Genomic DNA, 19,103 nt, shown 5'->3' on the forward strand with positions numbered 1-19,103 from the left:
TCTTACATTGAGAAAAAATGATTGATCGGAGGGTACGAGGACGTCTATAATTGATTGAGAAGGATATTTCGAAGACCTTCTCTTACTCTATAGAGTAAAGCTTCTGCGAAATTGTGCATGGAAAAGACCTAATATGATAAGCTAACACTCATCTTTGCTTTACTTGTTTGCGTATCTAATCTATCAACATTGCATGAGTTGATTACTTATAGTATCAAGTAATCGATAATCATAAAATAGTATATGTTCAAAATAAATTTAGTCTATCTATTAAATTTATAAGTAGTATTATTATGTTAAATATATAGGTGATTATAAATATAATATTCTTTGATAATTTTCTCTATTAATTGACAACGCGTACATACTCCGAAACACAATCCAAATTTTCTATGAAAAAAATAACGTTTGTTTCATGTATGATTAAGTAGACATCACGTGGTCTTTTCATTCGTTCCATAAGCCCATATTAGGCACTAATACTTTATCGTTTTTCCATTGATGGTTTTATAAAACAAATTCGATGCATAATATTAATATCGACTTTAGGGAAAAGATCCCACATCAAAAGTTTAATCAATGGCCCATATACAATTCCATCCACTGGGTTTGAACATCTGCAGACATGCTGCAAACCAAGATGCATGCATTCAGCTTTTGATTCAACTTGGGAGATATTATCATCATTAACAGTTATCTATTTCGGTGATTACATAAGTTAATCTCAACTTAAATTTAATTATGAGTTTTAAGAATTTAAACCGAACGATTCACCCAAATATATGTAGGGGGACCTATGGTTCAAATCTTTGTATTTGTGTCAGATGTTTGCATCACATGTTAAGGAAGTGTTGTCGAGGCTTTGATTATCAACAAAAACTTAATATAATTTGAGGGTAAACTTGAGGTGATGAGGTGCTTATATGCTAAGAAATTACTACAAGTTAATACGTGTTAGAAATGCTAAGAATATAAAGAATCTCATATGAGAAAGAAAAAAATTGGTGATAGCTTATATGCTTCTCTCGTGTCTCTTTATTCGTTCAAAGATTCTCAATTATTTGATAATAAATGCTCATAGTCCATGACATACATGATTAGGGATGGGCATGAGACTCAAACTCGACGGTTTCCGACCTGACCAAATCGGGTCGGGTCGGGTTTATGGTGAAAATACTCGACCCGACCCGAAAAAATATAATTTTACCTTATATATTTATGAATAATTACAACAATACCCCTCTTATATTATTATTTTTCAATTAAATCATTGTTTTATTTAATAAAAAATAATATTTTTATTATTATTTTGGGTCAGGTTCGAATTTTATTTCAAAAAGTCAGGTCGGGTGGAGGGTATATATTATGCGGGTCGGGTCAGATTTCGGGTGGAAGAGTCATTGTTCTTGGATCGGGTCTGGTGGACCAAAAATCCGACCCAAGCCCATCCCTATACGTGATGTTCAAACTCAAAACCTTAAGGGATAACAACAATATCTTAACCACATAATTCGCTTGGTTCGTACAAATTATGGATCAAACTTTAATATTCAGGGTGGAACGTAATTTGGCTTAATATTATATAATTAGTATCATATGAAAATCAAATATATAGTATAGCGTAAATGTTAAGAAATGTTAAAGTTTAAAAAAAATTATACAATAAATATAAAAACATTAAATGAAAATAAAGTATGTAAAAGTTAGTAAATACTAATACATAAAAATAGGCTAATCTAATTAAGCTTAACTTTATCATTTATAAATATAAATAGATTTAAATTATATATATATATATTTGAATTAATCACTTATATCCTATCTATTGATCGACTAATCTAGTTCGGATACTGCAGAGGTAAGGGCGATCCTCCCAACCCAGTTTGCTCCATTCGCAAACACCATAATTCAAACCTCTGACCTTACTTAAGGGACCTAGTGGCTATCTCACTAGATCAATTGGTTGTTGATATTTATAGTTATATTTTAAATTAAATTGAATTCAAAATATTACATGATACTATGTATAAATTCGATATGAATCATATCTTATTCATGAATCTTTATGAGTTATAATTTTATATATGAAATTAGGGACCGGTGTAAAATGTTATATTAAGAATGAATTTATAAAATTTTAACGGACAAAATTATATTCATTAAAAATATAAAATTATATTTAAATTAAATAAAAATTTAAATTTTTTAAAAGAATGATCGTTCGGGTCAACTAGTGACTAATAAATTATTTTCCAGCAAACAAATCTTTCGAACTGTAGTAACATAGGCATCCCCAGCTTTTACCCTGACTAGTGACAACCTCCAAAGACAGCCAACTTCACGAGGAAGAAGATGCCAACATTGACACACACACACACACATACATGGAATGAGAACACCAAATAGATGAAATAACCATACTTAGCATGGAAGGCAGTGAAAAAGAATCTTAGAAAATAGAGGTATATGTTAATGTAAGATTCGTTGGGCTTGACCTCAATGTTCTTGGAAAACTAAGATGAAAGATTAGTAAATAATTACATTAAGACTTTAACTGACCAAGATAGATGCTTCCATGTTTTTAAAAAAATACTCCTCAAAACACACATGTTTGTTTTTCAAATATACTTTATTTGTCATTCCCAAGGAATAGGATTGACATTCATCCCATTGTTTTAAGCGTGAGTCTAAATATATCAAACAATCTATTAAATCCAACCAATTTTAGTATAATCATTATGTTTTTTTTTATTAAAGTTTTCTTATCATTATATAATCATTATGTCTTTTATTTCTTTTTTATAATTAAGAAATAATTATTTATTTTTATTTTTTATTTTTTACTTATTTAATTATACATACATATATAATTTTATATTTTATGTTGTTTAATATTTATGTTTTTAAGTCAACAAATGTGTCAAATTATTTTAAAAGTTTCGATGTTTGAATAATTTTATATTTATTTTGCACATATTGAGAAATTTTAATATACATTTGGACGTTACACAATGATATTTTAGAAATATAATATTTTATTTAGTTTTATATTTCCTCTTTAAAATATAAAATCTATTAGTTAGTTTAAAATAATGATTTATCTATATGAATATTTTAAATATTTAGAAGTATATTGAAATAATATTAAATTTTATTTATATAAAATTTCTATTAAGGTCTTTCTATTATTAAGTTTTCTACTAAAATATTTTCATTTATTTCTTCTATTAAAGTTATTTTAATCAATTTAAACTTTTAAATTGAATTTAAATTTGAATTAGTATTGAGTGGGGGCTGCATGTTGAGATTACAAAACATGGGATGGAGAAGTGTTGAAGAAAATGACAAGAAGACAAGTAGGGGTCCACACCTAATTCCCCTCCCAATCATCGAAAAAAGTGAGTTGACTTGGTACATTTAGTAGTACACTTGTTTTAACCCTCTCCTTAATGATTCATTTGTTACAGAAAACAAAATTGACAGTCTTATATTTCTGTTCTCGGTGTCGGTCACTGTGACATATATTTTCTCTATTAAAAAAGCGCAAACATACATACATATAAATATGTGTTTTTAGTACATTGTTTCCGATGCTGTCGGGAACCCTAGGTTAAAAATCTTTAATTCTACTATTTTTGATGATTTTACATGGAAGGGATTCAATTATGAATATATGCTTGATCCAACGATGGGGTATGAGGAGAGCTAGGTCTTCTCAAATTTCAATGGATAAGGATTTTAATATGGAAATTCAATCCCTTTTTCAATGATATCTTGTAGGTAGGGTTTATTGGCATTTTAATGAGAATGCATGGCTTGAGACAAGGAGATGCCTCGTTTAAGACAACAATCCAATGCATCAAGTTATTTATATAAAAAATTCAAATAATTTGAGATCGATTAAATTAATTAATTTTAATGATTGATATTAATTAAAGCTTTTTAATAGAAATTGTTAATTTTAATAAAAAAACATTTAAAATTATAATAGAGATTTATAATCATAATTGTAAACTATGCATCAAGTTATTTATATAAAAAATTCAAATAATTTGAGATCGATTAAATTAATTAATTTTAATGATTGATATTAATTAAAGCTTTTTAATAGAAATTGTTAATTTTAATAAAAAACATTTAAAATATAATAGAGATTTATAATCATAATTGTAAACTAAGTGACAACGAGTGTTGCTACAAGTGGTTGGAATTCAAGACTTTGAGCTTGTAAGGTCAAGTTTGAATCCTACCACCGTCACTCATGATGGACAATCAGTAAATTCCTATGTAAATCTCAATTACGTCTTAGATATGCTCTGGCCTTAGACTGGGGGAGCCACCCCTGACCTAAACTTTTATGTACCAAAATAATAATAATAAATAGTTGTAAACTAATAACATAATAAATATATTTTTTTATAATCATTAACATAAGAAACTAGTCACTCAAAATCACACAATAATTATACAATAAAAATGTTAAAAATCTAACAAAATATTTATAAAAAGACACTAACCACGTTGTTGAAGTTCATGCTCAAGAACCTTAGATTTATCAAGAAGATATGAAAAGTATGTTATTAACCAAGGGATATGCAGTACATTTATACACAAGATTATAGCCTTAACAACCTTATAACAGCTTCTAACCACTATAACTAATCTAACAACCTGCACATTAATTGTTTAACACACACACTCCAAGCTATACTGCACACACGCACATATGCCATATGCATGCAGTCATGCTTCAATATTCTCCCCGTCATTCTCAGCTGTTCCCTTTTCTGCTACCTACACTTTCTGACTAAATAACATATGCACAGACTTAGCCAACGGTTTGGTCATCCCATCAGCAACTTGATGCTCTGCTGATACATAATTAATTCGAACATCTCCACACTCTACATTCTCACGCACAAAATGTATATCCAACTCTATATGCTTCGATCGTGCATGAAACACCAGATTAGCACTCATTACAATATCACTCGTATTATCACTCTACACAACCGGAATCGTATCAACCACTTCACCCATATCTACCAACAGAGACTTAACCCAAATCACCTCAGCTATTGTATCAGCAATACTCCAGTATTCATCTTCTATTGTTGAACGAGCCACTGTCTTCTATCTCTTCGCACTCCATGAGACCAAGTTACACCCAAGAAGCACGCACAAACTAGACACTGATCTACGATCATCAACATTACTGGCCCAGTCAACGTCAGCAAATACAGTCACACAGTAAATTTCAGACGCAAATGACCGCCTGAACACCAAGCCACAATCAAATGTTCCACTCAAATAGCGCAATATCCTCTTAACAGCAAGCTAATGACCATCACACAAATGATGCATATACTGAGCCACTCGATTAACACTAAATACAATATTTAGCCTTGTATGACTCAACTACAACAAGAAACCAACTATGCTTCGATACATCAATGCATATGAAAGTGGTTTCCCAGCATCACATGTTAGTTTTGGTGAAACCACCATTGGTGTAGGTACGAGTTTAGCAGTAAGCATTCCAGTCTGCTCCAGCAACCCTTGAATGAACTTGCGCTGGCTTAACACCAACTGCTCAGGCGACCTACAAACTTCAACACCAAGGAAATATCCAAGCTCTTCCAGATCTTTCAAGGAAAACTTTTTACCAAGTAAACTAACCACATCATTAACAACATCATTCGACTCACCAGTGATGATAATGTCATCTAAGTATACAACCACCAGTGTAAGAATGCCACCCCTTGGCGTACAAACAACGACGCATCAGTCGTTGTGCCATAAAACCCTAGTTCCAACAAGAAGTTGTGCCACAACGCAACCCATACAGAGACTTCTTCAGCCTACAAACCAGTTGAGTCCCATCACTAGCGACTCGTTCAAACCCTGGTAGCTGCACCATGTATACCTCTTCTCCAAGTTCCCCATTAAGGAACGCATTATTAACATCCACTTGCCTTAAAATCCAACCACGAGTCACAGCTAGTGACAACACAACATTCACTATAGTAGTCTTCACTAGAGGGCTAAAAGTATCATTGAAATCATGGTCAGGTACCTGTGAGTAACCTCTTGCCACAAGACGAGCCTTATGCTTCAGCACAGACCCATCAGCATTGAATTTGATCTTGAACAACCACTTACAACCAACTGTTGCTCGCCCTTTCAGTAATGGCTCAAGCGTCCAGATATCATTTCTCACCAACGCATCATACTCAGTCAATATTGTTTTCTTTCATTGTGGATCTTGAAGTGCCTAAGTGACCGAGCACGACTCACTACCACTACCTCGAGCTTGAGCAACAAACACATTTGGTTTAAAGATCCCTCATTTACTACGAGTGACCGTAGGATGTTCATTCTGAACCGAAGAAATGTTGAAACAACCTCAGTCTGTCTAGACACCTCAACAGAAACTGAGGAACTTGTTGGAACAAACTCAGTCTGTCTAGCTACCTCAACAGAAATTGTCTCATCAACCAAACCATCATCATTTTGACCTCCACGAATACTTCCACTCTCAACATATTGGCTCACCCCACTGCTAGAAGCCCTAACCTCAACAGTCTCTAACACTTCCCCATTACACACTGGTGCATATCTAAACTCGTGCACCACGTCTTGCGAGGAATTACCACAACACGTTGCGCACTGGAACCACCATCAATGAAGCTCCAGCGCACGGGCTCTCTACAGCTGGTACATTCTTCTTCTCACCTCCAAACTCAGTAAATAGAAACACCTACTCATCAAAAACTATATGACGATACATGTACACCCGTCCATCCAGTGCTAAACACTGATACCCTCGATGGTTCATACTATAACCCAAAAATACACACGACTGTGACCTGTATGCAAGTTTATAAGACTGAAACAACCGTAGATGAGGAAATCACCTACATCCAAACACCCTTAAATGATTATACGTATGAGGCTTCCCAAACATTTTCTCAAACGGTGTATAGCCTTGAAGTACCTTAGTTGGTAGCCTATTGATTAAGTGAGCTGCTGTTACAACAGCAAATGACCATTACTTCAAGGGTAAAGATGCTCGAGCTAGTAAAGTCAATGTAATCTCAAACAAATACCTTTGTTTCCTTTCAACAACCCCATTCTGTTGGGATATATGAGGATACGTCACTCGATGATGAATGCCACATTGTGCAAACACGGCTGATAGAGACCGATACTCACCTCTCCAGTCACTCTACATTGCTTTAACCTTCTGACCAAACTGAGTTTGAACCAACTTCTGAAACAAGTGGAATCTTGGACAACCTACCCTTTGTTTTTTAGCAAATACACCAAGTATTCCTTGAGAATGCATCTACAAATGATACATAATACCTAAATCCGTTTGACACAATTTGACCAGGACCCCACAGATCAGTAAACACCAACTGAAATGGTTGTTCATATTGAGTTTCAGACGCATAAAATGGTATCTTGTGGCTTTTTCCCATATGACAAGAAACACATACTTGAATCAACTATTTATTCAAACTGCTTGGCAAGGTGATATTACATTGTTTGCAAACTTGCAACAAAACCTTATAGGATGGATGACCTAATCAATCATGCCATAGTACATAGTTATTACTAGAATTAAAGACTACATTTGCTTCAGTAGCTCGACCACGAGTAGACAGGATATCACCAAACTCATACAAGCCACCAGCTTCTCTACCTCACAACAACATAGCATCAGTCCTTTCATCCTGAACCACACAGTGATCAGCGTGAAACTCCAGGAACACTCCATTATCCTTAGCAATCTTGGAAACAGATACCAATTTCTTAGTTATTGAAGGTACATGCAACAAGTCACTCAACATTAAAGTACGAGATGTAGTAAAAACAGAAGCTCGACCAACTTTATTAATATACAGACCACAACCATTGCCTATAGTAAGCTTACCAGCCCCTGTATAATCTGAGCCATCCATGACTTCTGTGGCATCACACGTGATATGGTGAGTGGCCCCTGAATCCACAAACCATGAGGAATAAGATGAACTCGTGGCAGCCACATTTTCAAGAGGCTTAAACTGTTCTGATCATTTGCCCCAGCTGCACTCACATTCATCTTATTCCACATACACAATTGTTGGAGGTGTAATAGAAAACATTAACCATAAACACTCGATCCTTAAACGAGTTCCTCACATCAGACTCATCTACACCCGAGAATGATTTATCGAACCTGTACCAGCACCGATTAACAAGGTGACCGTTCTTGCCACATAACTGACACTGCACCTTGACACGCCTTCTACCACGACCAGCTTGATTATTATAGGCAATATGTCTTTCTGATGTGGCTTGATATTGTCGAGCAAACCAATAAGCCCTGTCATCTATGGGAGTCTTTACTTGTGAGACATTCGCAGCAGCATTTATATTATCAAACCTGCTGAAATTCTTTGGTTGAGTTTCAGCATCAATTAGTACAGACACAACTCATTCTAAAGTCAAAGCATCACGGCTGGCTGATAACACAGTAACAACCGGCCTGTACTCAACTGATAACCCATTCAAGATAGTTGTAATATGCTCCAGATCAGATACTGGACTGCCATAAGATGCCAAGGTATCACATATATCTTTCACTTAAGAGATGTAACCCCATATCCCTAAATCTCCTTGATGAACTGCTTTAAGTTGATAATGCAAGTTCATTACTGCCGTTGAAGACTTGCAGGTGAAAATCTTATTGATGGTTTTCCACACTTGAGCAACTGTCTCAGTCCCCACTAAATGTGGCAACAAGGACAGACTGATCGTAGACAGTAACCATGAAGCCAAGGCACTGTCTTGGGCCATAAATATCTCATGATCTTCATTTTCAACAACTGCTCCATCATCCAGTACAATCGTCGCAGGCGGAGAAGCAACCAAACCAGAAAGCAGTTTCTCAAGCCGATGACTCCTAACTATCAACAACACATGTTGTTTCCACAACAGGAAGTTTCATTCATTAAGCACCACACTCAATCGTTTATTAGTAAAACCTTTGGAAACAGCTACCAGGTAATCTGAGCTGCTCACAACACCACCAAAGAGAGGTGAAGCTGGGAGTGCCATATAATGAATGTGCGCTCAGCAAGAACTCGAAGCAACTCCTACTACTCCACCAGATCACCAGCATCTGATACCATGTTGAAGTTCATACTCAAGAACCTTAGATTTATCAAGAAGATACGAAAAGTATGTTATTAACCAAGGGATATGCAGTACATTTATACACAAGATTACAATGTTAACAACCTTATAACAGCTTCTAACCACTCTAACTAATCTAACAACCTGCATATTAATTGCTTAACACACACACACACACTCCAAGCTATATTGCACATATGCATGCAGTCATGCTTCAACACACATCAACAAACAAACCTTAAAGGAGATCAAGCTAATGAAAAACCACTGATAAATCACAAATTAGAGTCAATATGGCATGAGAAAACTATCCATGAATGTAAATAATGTATCCAAATTTAATTTAAATGTCCAAATCATGGAAGGTTAACATGATAACAAATCAACATCATCTTGATCAGTCATTAAGATATCAAATTCAATCCTGGAAAGAAAAGATAACACAAACAAGAGCCAAACAATCAAAATGTATCAAAGGGAAGAAAAAATGTATCATAAAAATAAAGTTATTAAAAACAAAAATACAAAAGAAAACCAAATTGAGATATAAGAAAGTAAAAAAAAAATACAGGGGACGACAAACAACACCAAAATCAGTGTTGTCGTTTATCAATCAAGGATGAAGAAAAGTTAACCAGGGGTTAAGATTTCAAAAAAAAAAAGGTAGGCATGAGATTATTTTTTTTGTGTGTAAAAGATTTACATTTTTTAAATTAGGTATAATTTACTTCTTTTTCATAAAATCTTTTATTTTTTAATCTTGATCGTTTATTTTCCTCCTCCAACAGTTTAAAAATATACATAAATGGATTAAAAGTTTATATTAGATATCAAACTGTTGTTACCTTATTTCAAGTATAATTTTCAAGTACCATTAATCTGCCATGGGATTTAGAACTATTTGAGATAACTGGAATTAAATACTGCATGTGCTTATGTGCATATGGTACACAAATTTCCCGATTAACAACTAGCTTATGTGGAAATCATTAATGATTTAATTAAAATTTGATGATCTAATCAATTCAATTCTTATAATATTCGTATAAAGTAATTAATGTACCGACAAAGAGGACCAACTTGTTTCCATTAGCACATTATGAATTACCTAACAAATTATATACCACCCATGGTTTTCAGAACCGGACCGGTTAACAAACATGCCATACTACCGGTTCACTGGTTCAACCGGTCGAATCGGTCCGACCGGTCGGAAGAACCGGACGACATCATAATTATTTAAAAAATTAAATAAAAATACCAAAAATATTTAATAAATTTTGATCGGTTCTTGATTTCTTTTTCTCTACTACAGTGGCATCGATTTTACTAGTTTGATCAGATCTTGAAATTCCTTAGTTAGCAGGTAAAATTTCCACTCTTTCTTTTCTTCCTTCAGGGATCTTTCAACCCATTTCCCAAGTTCACGAAAAAGGTACTTTTAAGCTCAAATCACCCACGAATCAGGTACTTTTGATATTGCTTTCCCTTGTATATTTTATTTCAGTCGATCTCTGTTTGAACATTACTGGCTTATAGCTACAGTATTGATTGATTTGCTAATCGTCTGTAAGATCTTGGCTTTTTTGAATTCGGTTGTTGAATCTGCTTCATACTTTTCATGTCTGTAAAGGGTTTTTTTATCTTTCTGTTTTGAATCACTGTACGGAGCCTTTGTTTGCGTTTGGGGCTTGTCATCATCTGCGCTGCTCAAGCTCTTCGTTTTCTTTCGAGTCTTGTTGTTCTTTTCTTTAGTTTCACTTCAAAATATGTTTTCGCAGATCAGGTCAGATCTGGAGATCTGAAGGTTGCCGAATTGATTTTGTTGAACGATTAATTTTTATTATAGTTGATTTCTATGAATTTTTGGCTTTTCTGGGTCAATAAGATATTGTACTATCTTGTTTTGGGGAAAAAAGTTCTAGAATTTTCAGTTTAGTTTTTTGCGATCTTGTAGTATTTGCATGATTTTAATATTTTCTAAAACTATCGTTTTATGTTTTGGAGCCAAGAAAAATAGTTTTGCTTGTTAATTTAAATATTTTCTGAAATCCGTTTCTCAATCCATTGGCGTCCGTATATCTGTTTATGCAATTTACATTATAATTGTTAATAAACTTACTTATTATTATTATTAACCTAATTACACAATTTATCTTATAATTGTTAATAAACTTACTAGCAATAAATTAAAATCGTACTTAGTAACCAACTAGGCTTTTTAGTACCCCTCAATTCTCTAGCGTTTTTTGGTGCATCTTCTATCTTCTTTGGATTCATTTTTCATAGTTTCTTATATCTTCGACTATAGATGATTACTTGAGGTCATGTCATTCTTTTAGAGCCCATGGGGCGTATAGGGGAGGGCTCGATATAGTGGTGACAAGGAGACTAGACTTAGAGTTTGCTCGTTGAATGTAGGCACATTAAATGCTAGGTGCTGGAGCTGACCGACGTACTTAATAATAGAAAAATAGATTTTGCATGTATTCAGGAGACTGGGTGGAAAGGGGCTCGCGCCAGAGAGTGTAATGGGTACAAGTTGTGGTATTCAGGCGTATATAAAGCTAGAAATGGGGTGGGTATCTTGGTATCCTCTAGGCTCAAGGAAAATGTAGTTGAAGTTTGTAGATATCGGGATAGGATCATGATGATTAAGGTTATTATGGAAGAGGAAGTGGTGAATATCCTTTCAGTGTATGCCCCACACGTTGGCTTAGGGGAGGAGGAGAAACGTTGCTTCTGGGATCAGTTAGATGATGTACTTAGGAGCATTTCGGAGGACCAAAGAGTTTTCATAGGGGGAGACTTCAATGGCCATATAGGTAGTGCAACCGACGGGTTTGACGGTGTTCATGGGGGTTTCAGTTATGGTAGCAGGAACGATGAAGGACGTACGTTGCTTGAATTTGCTACTGCACACGATTTGGTAGTCACTAACTCCTTATTTAATAAGAGAGATACGAACTTGATTACGTTTCATAGTGGGGGACATTGTACCCAAATCGACTACATCCTGGTTCGAAATCGGGATCGATGGGCTTGCATTGACTGTAAGGTGTCCCCTGAAGAGGCATGTGCATCGCAACACAAATTATTGGTTTTGGTGTTTCGTGTACCGCACGGGCGGAGCACTCATAGGAGGGCTAAATTGGGTAAACCTAGGATCCTCTGGAAGAAGTTACATGGAGCGACAGATGATGACTTTAGGAGTAAGGTTTTGTCATATACAGGTTTTGGAATTAAAACTCAAATAATGCAGATTTGTTATGGAAAAATGGTAAATTCCATCAGAGAGATGGGCAAAAACACCTTGGGGTTATCGACAGGGAAGGCCAAGGAACATAAAGAATCGTGGTGGTGGGACGACGAAGTCCAAACTAAGGTGAAGACAAAGCAAACTTGCTTCAAGGAGTTTTTACAATGCAATGACGACGAAGAAAGGTCGAGAACTAAACAAAGATACAATGAAGCAAAGCGGGAAGCCAAGAAAACGGTGGCTAAAGCAAAGGATAAGGCATACGAGGAAATGTACAAGAGATTAGACACCAAGGAAGGATAAAACGGCATCTTCAGGCTTGCAAAATCTAGGGAGAATAAGAAAAAGGATCTAGGTAGCATTAGGTTTATTAAGGATAATAATGGTGTTCTTTTAGCGAAAGATCATGATATTAAGAGGGTTTGGGGTAGTTATTTCTTTGGCTTATTTAATGACGGTGCCTCTCTCTGTAGAGATAGTACCATTGATGGGTCAGCCGACCATCATACTACGACCAATGACTGCCATACAAGTAGGATTGGGTTTGAGGAAGTCAAAATGGCTCTTAGAAAGATGGGAAGGGACAAAGCTGTCGGTCCTGATCAAATTCCTATCACTGTTTGGTTGGCTCTAGGAGAAGAGGGAGTTAAGTGGTTGACCAACATCTTTAATATTATTTTAGAGACTGCCAAGATGCCAGAGGAGTGGAGAGAGTCCACGGTGATACCAATCTATAAGAATAAAGGAGATCCCCAACGTTGTGGTAACTATAAAGGTATTAAACTACTCAGTCATACCATGAAGCTATGGGAAAGGGTGATAGAGGCTAGGTTGAGGCAAGTTACTAGGGTTTAGGAAAACCAATTTGGCTTTATGCCAAGCAGGTCTACCACGAAGGTGATTCATCTACTTCGACGACTTATGGATAAATATAGGGAAAAGTCTAGAGATCTTCACATGGCGTTCATTGACCTTGAGAAGGCTTATGATAGCGTTCCCCGAGATACGATCTGGAAGACTTTGGTAACGAGACGGATCCCAACTGCTTATCCGAGCGATTCGTGATATGTATTGTAGATCTACTACACACTTCAAGACTTCAGTTGGCGACACCGAGGCATTCCTAGTGGAAATCGGACTCCACCAGGGGTCGGCTCTTAGCCCTTACATCTTCGCCTTGATTATGGACGACATCTATTGTGCGACACCAGACGGTGTACCATGGTGTATGCTTTTCGCTGACGACATTGTCCTAGTTACTAAAACAAAATCTGAGTTGATTAGTAGACTGGCTACCTGGAAGACTGCTTTGGAAGAAAAAGGCCTAAGGATCAATATTGAAAAGACAGAGTATTTATGTTCAAACTTCAGTGGGGACCAAAACGATGAAGATGTAGAAGTATGCATAGAAGGACACGTTCTCCCTTCAAAGGATTGTTTCAAGTACCTAGGGTCTATGATACATAAAGATGGGGGTGTAGAAGATGACGTTACACACCGTATAAAAGCGGGATGGCTAAAGTGGAGGGCCGCTACTGGAGTTTGTGTGACAAGAAGGTGCCTCTAAAACTTAAGGGAAATTTTATAGAATGGCAATAAGACCAGCGCTGCTGTATGGATCAGAATGTTGGGCAACCAAGAAGGATCATGTAAGGAGGATAGAGGCCGTAGAAATGAGAATGCTTCGATGGACATGAGGTAGGACTCTGTGGGATATGACAACAAACTCTGCTATTAGGATGTCCTTGGGGGTGGTGGATGTTTCCAAAAAAATTGAGGGAGGGAAGACTACGGTGGTTTGGGCATGTCCTTAGGCGACTACCGTCGGATGCGGTCAGAAGGGTAGAGTCGATTACAGTCGACAGTGCCAGAAGGAGAGGACGACCAAGGCGGAAGTGGGAAGACTGCTTGAGATCTGATTTGATGGATTTAACCCTTACCGAGGACATGACCTTGATAGGAAAGTATGGAGATTTAAGACTAGGGTAGTCGAGTAGTGGGTCACATCTCTAGGGTGTATCATCTCTGTCTTCTTTTAATGCCTTTGTAGTAATTTCCATGACTTCTACTTTTTATTTCTGTTATTGGTATTTATGAAGGCTTAGAACTGGGCTTGCTATCGTTGACTTCTGTGTAATCTCTTCACTTTTAAATTTAATCGGGTCTTACGTTTATGTCTATATGCAGAGATTTTCGCAGGGATTACGGCCCAAGTACAAACGCGCATATGATATTAATGACTTCATATGAATACTGTTCAACTATGTATTTATTTATACATGCAGTGCATTTTATCTATATTTTTAATTTTCTGACTGCCGGAGGTCTTCCACGGAAGCTACTCTCAACCTGGCGTTGGGGGCAGCCTACTACCCTACCTCCCCCTTACCTCATTGCATATGGGAGTTGGGTTCTGTTGTTGTTGTTGTATTTAATAAAAAATAATTTTTTATATCACAATTCATATTTAAAGCAAGTCATAACATATATAAGTTAAAAACCATAAAATCAAGTGAAACAAAATGATTCAAATTAACTACAACATAATATTTAAGGTAAAACATATTAAATAATAAATATAATTATATAACTATAATTAAAAATAAATTTGGGGCTAAAAAATCATAACAAAATGATATTGTTTGGTTTAATTTTTTTAAAAAACAATCTCACATGGCTAAGAAACATAGAAGATCATCCCAACTAACTTCTATAATAATAGAGGTAATTTGACATTCAAAATCATGGAGCCTTTTGGTAAGCATTGAGTGAACTATTATTTCACTTCAATCAAGCTCGAATTTTAGGCTTCAATCGAGCTTCTAAATTTTTTTTGAGTTCAAACCTTTTCGAGTTCAAGTTTCAATATTATATTTCGAGTTCGAGTTAAACTTCATAATTTTTAGCTTGTGAGTTTGAATCGAGTTGAGCTTACTTTTAAATTTTTCAAGTTCGAGTTTAACAAACGACGTCGTTTGGTTTAATTTTTTTTAAAAAAATGGCGATTTTTCCGGGTTTTCCCGGTTTTCAGCCGGTCTGGTTTGAACGGTTCTGGCCGGTTCACTAGTAGGGTTCAACCGGTCTATATTGAACCGGACTAGACAACGATTCCCGATTAAACCGACCGATCCGGTCCGATTTTCAAAACAATGATACCACCTCTCCTTTCAGCTTCTTCCAACTTGCACTCTTAATTTGCTTACTTATTATCTATTTTTTTGCTGTCACCGTGACGTAATCTTTATCATGTACAAGGAGAAATTTCAAGTATATAGGCCCGTCCATTCTTCAACATTTAGCATTTGTCTTACAATTTTTATGATTATTAATAATTATAACAACTTTAACAAAAGAATATACGTTACAATAATTCAATGTACTTGTCGAAACGATCTTTTAATTAAGGGCGAGATTTTAAAAACCACACAAATTTTTTAATTATTTCTCTTTATGATTGATTTTTAATTAAAAACAATGTGATTTTAGAAAACCTCTCTCGTTTCGAAAAATTTGGGATTCTTTTTTATAATAAATATACGGTTCGAGGAGTCGCCACCAATCTTTGATTATGGTGTGATTGGACACCCAAAAACATTGTCATTTTATAAAAAAATAATTTTAATGAAAACGACAAATTTGCGGTCTACATCACCAAAATCGGGGTTCGGGAGTCGGTTACGCGTGGGGAAGGATTAACACCCCCACGCCCTAAATCGGTACCTAGTCGATTAATTAATGTCTTTGCAACGAATTTCACAAGTTCGAATTTAATTTGATTTATGATCCCTTAAAACAACAAAAATGCGAATTTTATTACATTCAATAGCAACAAAATAGATTTAATTCAAGTTACCAAACCACTAGAAAGATAAAGAATATTCGATTATTTACAAATATTGAGACTAGACCTTTAGGTGAGTTCTAACGATATTTTCTCAATGAATTTAAATAACCGAATATTTCTTTTTCTTTCATTCATAAATTTTAAGGTGATGAATAAATTCTTTTGGCGGCACTGATGGGATACAATCGTAATTTAAAATCAACGAAAATAGCTTTCTAGTGAGTTAAGAAAAACCATTCCGACAATTTTAAATTAAAAGGGTATTACCCTTAATCAAATTATGTAACTAGGTCCGGTGAAGCACATGCGACTATCATGCAAAACTTAATTAAAAAGTAAACATTTACATATTAATCAATATTAAAAAATAAAGTAATATTTACAAATAAAAAGAAATAAATAAATATATTTTAACTAAAATTAATAAACTCTATATAAGTGTATATAAAAAAATCATACATAAATATGACTAAAATATTACATAATGAAACCGAAATGAAACTATGATTAATATAATGGACTAAAAATATAATAAACCCGAACATACCCACAACCAAAAAGCAACATGTAAAAATTTAAAGGTCTAATGTCTAAATGACAAAAACAAAACAACAAACATTTATGACTAAAATTAAATAAGCATGAAATACAAAGATCAAATTAAAACACAACAGATTAGATTTAAAGACTAAAACGCCAATTAACCAAAATTACATGCTAAATGCGGAAACAAACAAAAAAAGAAAAATAACATAAACTGATGACCTAAAAAATAAACACTTACAATATGAAGATCAAATTAAAACTTGGAAATTTCGATTTAATGACTAAATGTAAATCAAAATGTAAATCAACGACATATGTACAGTGATCTAAATAGAAAACTAGAAACTAATGACCAACATAAGCAAAAGCAAGAATTAAAACCCCAAGCATAAACATCATTTTTTACAAAAGCATTCAATAGGGACAGAAACGAAATTAATCAAAATAAGGAGCCAAAGAGAGTTTCATTCAAAATTATAATGATTACAGGCACAATACTACCAACATATTAACATACATGTGCACCCACAGAACACCATGATTCACGGAAAATATGGATAGGAAAAAAAAACAATTATTTGCTTCAACCAATTAAATAAAAGGTGCCTATCGTTTTTAAATTTTCAATGATAATTTAATAAGAGCTCACTAATCTCTTGTTTTGCTTACAATCGACAACTGTACCCATGCTCGAACCTCAAAAACCACTTTTTTGAGGAGCACATAGACCGATGAATGCTTTGAATATACAGACAACATTGGTTTTCATAACAACAAGAACAAAACCCAATTCCCATATGCAATGGGGTAAAGGGGATGTAGGGTAGTAGACTGTCCCCAACGCCAGGTTGAGAGTAGCTTCCGTGGAAGACCTCCGGCAGTCAGAAAATTAAAAATATAAATAAAATGCAATGCATGTATAATAATACATAAATACATAGTTGAACAATATTCATATGCAGTCATTAATATCATTAATATCATATGCGTCTGTAATGGGCAATAATCCCTGCAAATAAATCTCTGCGAAAAAATCTCTGCATATAGACAGAAACGTAAGACCCGACTAAACTTAAAAGTGAAAGAGAATGATACACAGTCAACGATAGCAAGCCCAGTTCTAAGCCTTCATAAATACCAATAACATAAACGTATAAAAAGTAGAAGTCATAGAAATTACTACAAAGGCATTAAAAGAAGACAGAGATGATACAGATGATACACCCTAGATGTGACTCACACTACTCGACTACCCTAGTCTTAAGTCTTCATACTTTCCTATCAGAGGTCATGTTCTCGGTAAAGGCTAAATCCATCAAATTAGATCTCAAGCAGTCTTTCCACTTCCGCCTTGGTCGTCCTCTCCTTCTGGTACCGTCGACTGTAATTGACTCTACCCTCCTGACCGCATCCGACGGTAGTCGCCTAAGGACATGCCCAAACCACCGTAGTCTTCCCTCCCTCAATTTTTAGAAACAGGCACCACCCCCAAGGACAACCTAATAGCATAGTTTGTTGTCATATCCCACAGAGTCCTACCGCATGTCCATCGAAGCATTCTCATTTCTGCGGCTCTATCCTCCTTACATGATCCTTCTTGGTTGCCTACATTCTGATCTATACAACAACGCTGGTCTTATTGCTATTCTATAAAATTTTCCCTTAAGTTTAGTGGCACATTCTTGTCACACAAAACTCCAGTAGCGGCCCTCCACTTTAGCCATCCCGCATTTATACGGTGTGTAACGTCAGCATCTACACCCCATCTTTATGTATCATAGACCCTAGGTACTTGAAACAATCCTTTGAGGGAAGAACGTGTCCATCTATGCATACTTCTACATCTTCATCGTTTTGGTCCCCACTGAAGTTTGAACATAAATACTCTGTCTTTTCAATATTGATCCTTAGACCTTTTTCTTCCAAAGCAGTCTTCCATGTAGCCAGTCTACTATTCAACTCAGATTTTGTTTCAGCAACTAGGACAATGTCGTCAACAAAAAGCATACACCATGGTACACCGTCTGGTGTCTCACAATAGATGTCGTCCATAATCAAGGCGAAGATGTAAGGGCTAAGAGCCGACCCCTGGTGGAGTCCGATTCCATCGGGAATGCCTCGGTGTCGCCAACTGTAGTCCTGACGTATGTAGTAGATCTACAATACATATCACGAATCGCCCAGATATAAGCAGTTGGGATCCGTCTCGTTTCCAAAGTCTTCCAGATCGTATCGCGGGGAACGCTATCATAAGCCTTCTCAAGGTCACTG

General features: G+C 35.4%; 1 pseudogene; it reads left to right on the plus strand.

Annotated features, from left to right (window-relative positions):
* Window positions 1-19,103, plus strand: part of LOC120215710 — a 31,843-nt pseudogene that overhangs the window by 9,973 nt on the left and 2,767 nt on the right.

Source organism: Hibiscus syriacus, unplaced genomic scaffold (genome assembly GCF_006381635.1).
Source record: "Hibiscus syriacus cultivar Baekdansim isolate YM2019G1 unplaced genomic scaffold, ASM638163v2 tig00110154_pilon, whole genome shotgun sequence".
Classification (NCBI taxonomy): Eukaryota; Viridiplantae; Streptophyta; class Magnoliopsida; order Malvales; family Malvaceae; genus Hibiscus; species Hibiscus syriacus.